The sequence below is a fragment of the Eschrichtius robustus genome, chromosome 3, assembly GCF_028021215.1.
Source record: "Eschrichtius robustus isolate mEscRob2 chromosome 3, mEscRob2.pri, whole genome shotgun sequence".
Lineage (NCBI taxonomy): Eukaryota > Metazoa > Chordata > Mammalia > Artiodactyla > Eschrichtiidae > Eschrichtius > Eschrichtius robustus.
In genome coordinates, this window is record NC_090826.1 from 116,648,338 (window position 1) to 116,658,422 (window position 10,085).

The 10,085-nt window shown below is 41.2% G+C and overlaps 1 pseudogene; it reads right to left on the reverse strand.

Moving 5' to 3' along the window:
- Positions 1-516: 516 nt before the first annotated feature.
- Positions 517-1,410, reverse strand: LOC137761379 (C-reactive protein-like; annotated as a pseudogene).
- Between the last annotated feature and the right edge of the window lie 8,675 nt (positions 1,411-10,085).

Below are 10,085 nucleotides of genomic sequence, written 5' to 3' on the forward strand. Positions count from 1 at the left end.
GTGGAGGAACTGCACCACTAGGTTTCCCATTTCAGAAAACCTGCGCCAATGTCATAACTCTGAGACTGAAGAGCCCTGTGATTATGGGCAAGTCCTTCCTACTTTCTTGGGGGTCCTGAGTAGGAAATTAGATAGGAGACCAGCACTCCCTTCTCAGCTCAGAGAAAGACTCACCTTGTGACTTTTTGTTAAAAATCACTTCTCCTTTCTGGGTCCTGATGTTCTCATCTGAGTGAAGGTAAGGGATTATCTCTAAAATCTTTCCAACTTAAAAAAAAAAATAGCAAAACACAAAGCACCTGCAATCCTGATCCTGCTAGAAAAAGTTTCCCAATGTAACTCACAATCTCCCTAGCCAGACACTTAAATTCCATCTCTGGTGTTGAGGAAGGTAGAGCAGGGAAGCAAAAGCCTGTGTTCACAGGGCAAGCCTGCAGTATGTGTATAGGGGGTGGGGAAGGTCCAGAACCACAAGGTGTAATTGCCAGGAAGCACCTCCAGGACCACAGCACGGCCTCAGGGCCACAGCTGAGGCTTGACGAACACCTCACCATGTGCTTCATACTTCAGCGCCCGCCAGTCCAGGACGTTAGGACTGAAGGTCCCACCAGCATAGACAGTGCTAATCTCATCTGGAGACAGCACAAAGTTTCACATGTTCACATCTCCAATGTCTCACACTGAACACTGGTTTTTATCATAGTCCCCAGCAAATGCATCCTGCTCCTGACCCAGGATGATGCTTGCCTCTGTCCCCAGAGAGGCTCCCTTCTCCAGACTCTTCCTCACCAGGGGCTTCCCATCCACCCAGAACTCTGCAATCCCGGAGACGGACTCCCAGCTGGCACAGATGTGTGTTGGAGCTTGGGTGTTTTCAAGACTCTTGAATAATACTTCAGTCTCATGCACTGCAAGAGTATAGCCTCTACACTTAGACCAAAATATGAGGATCTCGTTAGGTTCTTTCTTGGTGTCATAAGAGAAAACACTAAAAAAAAAAAAAAAGAGAAAACACTATAACCACGGGACACAGCCAGCTCTGAGTAGATATAGAGACACACGGTGAAGGCTTTGAGTGGTTTCTTTAACTGTGCTTTCAGGGATACATAGGAATTATCTGACTCTTCAGGAAACAAAAAGGCCTTCTTATAGAGATGAGAAGTTTCTCAGATCACAAAGATCTATTCCCTCACATATAAAGTTTGGGATGAAGAAACTGATTGTTCCTCAGTTACACACACACATACACACACACACACACACATGCACACTCATCCATGCTGGATGTTCCTCTGACTTCAGTTTGTATAATCTTAGGCCCCACCTGCATTGTTCAGATCAAATCCCTGGCATAGCCTGGAGTACCCCCTACTTCATCAAGATCAGGAAACACCACAACAGTTTCTCCATGGTCATTCTCTGCTGCCAGTGTTACTAGAATCTTGATTCACCCTCTTGGAGAAGATGTCTTTGGTTGAAAGCTCAGGGACAAGAAGTCCTAGATTCTTTGCCTCAAGAACTGCCTCATTCTGCCTGGATTTATATCCAAGGCAGTGGGGAAGTCTGTGTCACTCTGTGAATGATTTTCCAACACTGACTCTTGCAGCAAATGTCAGGGTTCTGGGAAGAAGGGAAGCAAATAACTCCAGAACAGAGAAATCAATGTGGGTTATTTACCAATATTACAAGCTCCTGTGACTACTGAATCACCAACTCTTTGTGACAGGAAAAATGAAGAAGCTCCCCAAGAGTTCCACTTTGGCTATCTATCTTGAGAAAATAATGGGAAAATCTTAATAGAGGAGTAGCCATCTGAGTACACATGATAGCTGCATCTCCAGCACCTACTTCAGCCCAAGTCATGGGGTTTCATGGAGAAAAGCTGATAGCTTCTAGAGATGAACACCATTGCCAACCCTTGTCAGACGCCTCTAGTTTACAAATTGGGAAATCAGGAAAACAAAGATGCCATTCGCTGAGCCAAAGATAAATATTTCTTAGACAATTAAGTTTAATTATGAAGAAATCTCTGGTCCAGTGAAACATGTGCCTGATCACAAACGTACCGTATGCCAGAGTTTCTTCACATTTTCTGAAAATGTCAAGGTTTAGGGAAGAGTCAGGATGATCTGACCCTACTATTTCCTTTATTCCCAAAATTCAGGTAGTCTCTCCATGATGCCTGGCAATCTTACTATAGTTCTCTACTTAACTCACTCTTCAAGCTGGCTCCTCCTCTCTCCTCAAATCTACAAAATCCTATCCATTGTAATACTCAGCATTCACAGCTCTTTGTTGAGAAATCAGAAGCAAGCATATAAAACTACCATCTCTCTCTTTTTTTTGGCTGCATTGGGTCTTAGTTGTGGTACACGGGATCTTCATTGCGGCATGCGGGATCCTCTGCTGCGGTGTGTGGGCTCCTTGTTGCAGCACGCAGACTTCTCTCTAGTTGTGGCGTGTGGGCTTCTCTCTAGTTGTGGCCTACAGGCTCCAGAGCACGTGGGATCTGTAGTTGCAGCATACGGGCTTAGTTGCCCCATGGCATGTGGGATCTTAGTTCCCCAATGAGGGATCAAACCCGCGTACCCTGCATTGGAAGGTAGATTCTTAACCACTGGACCGCCAGGGAAGTCCCTGAAAAAAACTACCATATCTCTTGTAGCAGAGGTTTTTGGCAGCTCCACAATGTTCATTCTCCACTTCTCATACAGTAAGAATAGCATTGTTGATTGGGCATATGGTCACCCAGCCAAACACTAAACTTCCCAGCCTCCCCTGCAGTTAGGGGTGAGAATGTGATTACATTCTGGCCAATGAGATATGAACAGAAGTAATAGGGACAATTTCCAGGTTGCCCCCTTTAAAGAGAAGACATGCACTCTCCACTTCCACTTCCCCCCTTCCATTTGCCTAGTATTCAGACATGATAGCAGGAACTAGAGTATCACTTTTAGACCACCATGGGTAAGATGCACGTTTGAGGTTGGCAGATAGATGCAGCCTGGATAATTGACTATGAAACCACTTTATCAGCTCTGGACCACCTACCCAAACATTTACTTAAAGGAGATATACTATCTTTTGTTAAATCGCTATTAATGTAGTGATTCCTGTTATAAAACTTCCTGTTATGAAAGCCTAACTGATATCCTTATACATCCTCCCACCACCACGGTTACAGTCTTTCTGCATCTTTACTTACATATTCTGCCTCCCTCCTATGACAAAGGATGAACTGTCCCTGTATACATCCAAGGCCAACTCTTGCACTTCTGCAAAGGATCCCATATCCTCTCGATCACTCAAGGAATTTTGCTTCTATAGATATTCTCTCTATCTGCTACATCATTAATTTCTTCATCTTTACTCAATCATTCCCCAAACCAAACAAATACGTTGTAATATATTTAATCTTTTACAGAAAGGAAAAAGGAAGGAAGGAAGGAAAGAAGAGATTTCCACATCCCAAGAATCCCAAGATTCCACATCCTCTTCAGCTACTGTCCATTTTTTCTGCTCTCACTTACTGCAAAACTCCTGGAAAGGGTTATGTGTATTGACAATCTCTATTTTCCCATCTCTTGTTCTCTCCTCAGTCTGTGCAAACAAGACTTTGGCCTCCACCACCCCAGTGAAACGAACATAAACAAAAACCTCTCTCTGGTCAAATTTAATAATTGATTTTTGGTTCAACTTCTTGGCAACAGCATTCAATACAGTTTGTAACTTCCTCTTGAATACTTGCACATCGTTTTTTAAAAAGTGAAATAGTTTTAAAGCCCTATACCTAAAAGAAGTGGTTCTCCCTTCCACCTCTCTCCATCCTGATTCCCAAGTGGAGCTGAGAGATAGCAGAGCCTCCAAGGACATTATTTGAGTTATTGAATCAAGTCTCACCTGACACTAGTACCACCTCAGGTTTTCTGAAGTCTATTAGCCAATAAACACTCTTTTTACTTATTTTAGTTTGTTTTATGATACTTGCATTTGAATGAATTTTGACAAATAGAAATATCTCCCTGACAATACCCTGAATCCAAGGTATTGTGTGTCCAAACTGGTTATTACTTGCCCTGAAATGAAACATCCACTGGCATACTTGCCACAGGAATCCCGGCCCCCCTCCCACTCCAGGGAAGCACAAGTTTTGTATGGAAGGGGCAGCATTTAAGCTAAGCCACAAAAAGGGAAGTGAGAGTTTTAGACTAAGAGAATAATGCAAGCAATGGTCACCACAAACTTCATTTTCTACTGTTTCATTCACAAACTCCAAAAAGGTTGCTTGAACCTCTCTATTCATGATAGTCCATTTTAGTGAGTCAATGTCTTTTCAGCCCCCAAATTTTATTGGTTTGCAAGACAAAATTATGAGATATCCTTATTCCACAGATTGTACCAATTCACTCTTTTGTTTACTCTTTAAAGTGCTTCATAAGTGTAGCTTCTCTACCTGGTGTTTCCTACTTCCTAATCACTATTAGTATTGCTGTTCTGCTTTACCAGCAAAATAATTCCAGTTGTATTTGTAAAGTATTATTGTCCCTCTTGTTGCCACTATTTATAAAAACTTCTTAATGAAAAAATCTATAGAAAATTTGGGCCTAAGCTCTTTCAAAGTAAGTGAGAGGCTTTGGAGCCTTCTTGAACAAGGAAATAATAGTCAGACCTGTGTTTTGAAATTTTCCTTGGCAGCAAGATGAAGGATGTATTGGAGTTAGAAAGACTATAAATAGGGAGACCACTTAGTGGGTCTTAGTTCATTAGTTCACCAAGACACATGTTAGGAGCATTTACCAGGGATCAGGCACTAAGCCAGTTAACAAGAAAGTTGTTAAAATGGTTCTGGACCCAATTCCAATGTGACAGGGCAGGGTGTGTGTGTGTGTGTGTGTGTGTGTGTGTGTTCACGCCACCAAACAATGCTCCAGCATCAGCTGGGTGTCTTACAATTCAATTCTGACACCATCTCCCTGGAGACAGTGTTAGATTCCACAGGTTAAGGGTTCAATCTTACAAGACTGCCTCCCCAACCTCCCCTTCAGATGCCAATTGCAAGCCCAGGTTGTCACCTGTGCTACTGACCTATTGGCTATAAATTGGAGGTTCCAATGACCTCCTCCTCCTTGGGTTCGATTAATTTGCTAGAGTGGCTCACAGAACTCAGGGGAACATTTTACTTACTAGATTACCCCATAGTTATGAAAGGATATAACTCAGGAACAGCCAGATGGAGGAGATGCATAGGCCAACATATGGGGAAAAGGTGCAGAGCTTCTACACTCTCTCTGAGAACACCACTCTCTCCACATCTCCACATGTTCACCAACCTGGAAGCTCTGAACACTGTCCTTTTGGGTATTTATGGAGGCTTCATTACATAGACATGATTGATTAAATCATTGGCCATTAGTGATTGAACTCAATCTCCAGCCCCTCTCTCCTTCCTGGAGGTGGAGGGTGGGACTGACAGTTCCAACCCTCTAATCATATGGTTGTTTCTCCTGGTAACCAGCCTCCATCCTTAGGTGTAGTCCAAAAGTCACTTCATTCACATAACAAAAGACTTTTGTCACTCTCCAAGGGTTTTAGGAGTTTTATGGCAGAAATAGGGACAAAGACCAAATACATACTTCTTACTACAAATCATAGTATCACAGTTATGCTAAAGATAATAGGGGTCAAAACTAGAGCAGAAGCATTAAGACTGCAGAGAAGGGGAGAGATTTGAGAATCAGGTCAGCAAGAAAATTGATAGGAATGAAAAATTGATCAAATATGAAGCTATAGAGAGCAGTGTTCAAAGATATTTAGCTAATTCTCTTATGGCAAACACTCTGTGAATGAGGTCAAGGTGGCTTGATTGTTAGTACATGGACCAGTTGGTTTCACTTACTCAGTGGTCAAACACTACAATTTTAACCTGGGTTAGGCATGTAAGAAAGATGATCCCAAGGTCAAGAAAAATTGTGCACATAGATTGGTACAGCAGCAGCATCTCTGTTAGGAAAATGAGAGAAAGTTCATACTCTATTATTTATGGGCAATGGCATCATCTTCTTGAAAGGCAGCCTATTGCAGAGCCTGACACAGAGTTGGAGCTCAGTAGTGTTGTGGGGTAATAGATGAAAAAATAATGAGGGAATGTAGGAAGGAACTGCAGGGAAAAAAGCCTAGATGCTAAATATAATCAATGGTGGACTGAACTCAATCACAAATATCTTCTTCCCATCTCAATTCCTACAAATGATAGAGAACATTTTTAAAAGAACAAAAGAAAGAGTTCCATGGGCAGAAAGAAATGTGGGAGATGTCTGAAAGACAAAAAAAAGGTAAATCACATAGATAGAAGAAAAGTATAACCCAAAATATACGCTGGGGAGGGCTGTTCTGAAGTTTTGAGGTGTTTCTGAGAGTACTCCAAAGTAAAGGGCAATGGAAACAAGTGGTAGAACAAAGCAGTGGAGAGATTGATTGAGTCACTGTCACCATCTCTTGCCTTCTTAATCAAGCATTAAGTATCAGAGGTCATTGACCTCAACGTGGGCAGTGAGAATACTTTTGCCTGGGAAGTAAGGCATCCACGAGGCTGGAGACACCTACAAGGAAACTCTAAACTCCCATGTCCAGAAGAGAAATTACTGGTACACCTTGCCAGCACTTCTTGCTCATTTCTCCAAATATAGCTTGTCCTGGAGACAAGCTACAGAAAACAGTAACAGCATCTACAGACAAGCTGGAAGAATTAATGCCATGAAAAGGGGGCACCCCATTCCACAAGCATAGGAACACTCACCTTAGGAAACAGAATTTAAGAGCAGTTGAGAAGTTATTTGTTGAGAAATATAATTAAGACACTCAGAGCAGGGCTTCCCTGGTGGCACAGTGGTTAAGAATCCACCTGCCAATGCAAGGGACACAGATTTGAGCCCTGGTCCGGGAAGATCCCACATGCCGTGGAGCAACTAAGCCCATATGCTACAACTACTGAGCCTGCACTCTAGAGCCCACGAGCCACAACTACTGAAGTCCGCACACCTAGAGCCCGTGCTCCACAACAAGAGAAGCCACCACAATGAGAAGCCTGCATACCGCAACAAAGAGTGTCACCCACTCGCCACAACTAGAGAAAGCCCACACGCAGCAATGAAGACCCAACACAGCCAAAAATAAATAAATAAGATAAATTTTTTAAAAAAAGTACAATTAAAAAAAAAAGATACTCAGAGCATATAAAGCATAGATGGAAAGAAAGAAAGAAAGAAAGAAAGAAAGAAAGAAAGAAAGAAAGAAAGAAAGAAAGAAAGAAAGAAAGAAAGAAAGAAAGAAAGGAAGGAAGGAAGGAAGGAAGGAAGGAAGGAAGGAAGGAAGGAAGGAAGGAAGGAAGGAAGGAAGGAAGGAAGGAAGGAAGGAAGGAAGGAAGGAAGGAAGGAAGGAAGGAAGGAAGGAAGGAAGGAAGGAAGGAAGGAAGGAAGGAAGGAAGGAAGGAAGGAAGGAAGGAAGGAAGGAAGGAAGGAAGAAAGAAAGAAGAAAAAAAGAAAGAAAGAAAGAAAGAAAGAAAGAAAGAAAGAAAGAAAGAAAGAAAGAAAGAAAGAAAGAAAGAAGGAAAGAAAGAAAGAAAGAAAGAAAGAAAGAAGGAAAGAAAGAAAGAAAGAAAGAGAAAGAAAGAAAGAAAGAAAATGGACAGGAGGGAGGAAGGGAGAGAGGGAGGAAGGGAGAAAACTGTGAAGAAAAAGATAGAGAATTTTGAAAAAGAGAGAGCTAACTGACTTATTTTAACAAGTTAACATGACAACCCAAATAAAAATAGTTCAAGAAAAGAAAATGAGAAGTTAATCTCATCTATGAACATAGATGCAAAAATCTTACATAAAATTTATGCAAGTCAAATTAAACTACATAAAAAATGTTTTAGGGTTTCCCTGGTGGCACAGTGGTTAAGAATCCACCTGCCAATGCAGGGGACATGGGTTCGAGCCCTGGTCCAGGAAGATACCACATGCCGTGGAGCAACTAAGCCCATGTGCCACAGCTACTGCGCCTGTGCTCTAGAGCCTGCGAGCCACAACTACTGAAACCTGCATGCCACAACTACTGAAACCTGTGCACCTAGGGCCTGTGCTCTGCAACAAGAGAAGCCATCGCAATGAGAAGGCCACGCACCGCAATAAAGGGTAGACCCACTCGCCACAACTAAAAAAGCCCACGCGGCAACGAAGACCCAATGCAGCCAAAAATAAATAAATTTTTTAAATTTAAAAGAAAGTTTTAAACATCATGACTAAGCAGAGTTGGTAAGCAAACAAGAGCAAATGGCAAATATTCTCGCCTGCTGAAGCACCATTTACTGGGGACACTCACCATCACAGCTGTGCACTCATAAACAATCACATTCTAGAGCAATGCTCAGAGAACTAATAGGGCAAAACATCAGACTCTAAAGAGGGACCCCTACCCTTGGGTTGTGAGGCTGCATGATTAGAGAAGTACTGGCTTCTACCCTGTGCGATAAGAGTCAGTGACACAATGGCAATATGGCATGACAACTGAGCATTCATGGCTGGGGTGGGCCTCGCTTTTCCCCTGGTGTGGTTGGGGGCTGAGGTCCAAGCCTTGTAGTTGCAGCTAAATAACACTAACTCAAGCTTAGAAAGGATAAGCCATATATACATTCACGGTGAGACCATGCTGGTATGACTGAAAGGTAGGTGTTCAAGCCTTGCAGCTGACAACGATTGGTGCCTGAGTTGATTCCATGGGGATTTACATTGACCAGCACATTTTCTGGACACAGTAAAATAATTAACACTTACCTCTCAGAGGTTTTCTTCAGAAATTCAAGGATAGTTTGAAATTAGCACAACCAATCAATATAATTTATACCACCTTGACAGACTTAAATGATGACATCATAAGATTATTTCAATAGATACCAGAAAAATTATCATTTATCCACCGTAAGTAAGAGTAAAAAGAGTAGATACTAAAAACCTAGAGCAAATATCACTCTTAAAAATGAAATTTTAGAAGCTTCCCTTTAGGGTCAGTGACATGGCAAGTTGCCTACTATCAAATTACTGCACTGTCCAATCCAAAGCAGCAAGACAAGAAAAAAAAGTTATCTGATGATCAGAAAAGAAAGATGTACAGTGATTTACACATATGATTGTTTATGTTTAAAATCTCAGAAAACCTGCACATAAACTATTAGAACCAATAGGAGTTCAACATTTGTGTTGATATAGGATAACCATTAAACACATTAAAAATGGTTCCCACAGCAGAAATCAATTAGAAAATATGACTTATAAAAGAACCCAGTCACAATAGCAATAAAACCCGTACAATACCTGGAAGTAAGTGCAATGGAAATGTGCAACTCTTTTATTTAAAAAATGATAAAATATTATTAAAGGACATAAAAATGAATAAATCAATAGTTAAATTATAGCCATCAATGGACCCAATATCATGATGGTGCTAATGCTCCCCAAATTACTTTATATGTTCCATTAAATATGTTCATGTACTACGACCCAATAATACTTCTAGGAACATAACCTATAAAAACTTCCTCAGAGACATGTGCAAGGAAATTTTTTGCAGCATTGCTTGTAATTGGGGAAAAAAATAGAAGGAATCCAAATGTCCACCAGTTGGGAAATGCATATTCATATGAAGAAGCGGTATATCTCAGTTAAAAAGAATGAAATAGATAAGTATACATTCTGCTCTGCAAAAAATAGAAGTGTCTGGCTGCAAATTAGGCCATATTTGATTGGTAACGGAAAGAACAGTGTCAGAATAATATAGAAGGTACATCCATTCGTATGCCCTCTTCCTTAACAGGTTAATGTTGTGAAGCAATAAAGACCACACTTTCTCACAATTAAAGAAAATACTTAGTAAGATATGGAGATCTTAATGAAAATGCTGCAAGTTCTTTCTAAGTGCCATTAGTGCGCGCAGTAGACAGTTTAGTGGCTTCAAAAATTGCTGTGCATTTCATAGCATTAAGCTATATTGTGGTGCTGCTTATGCTGATGAAGAAGCTGCCAAGATATTTCTCTTCAGCCTTTAAAAAA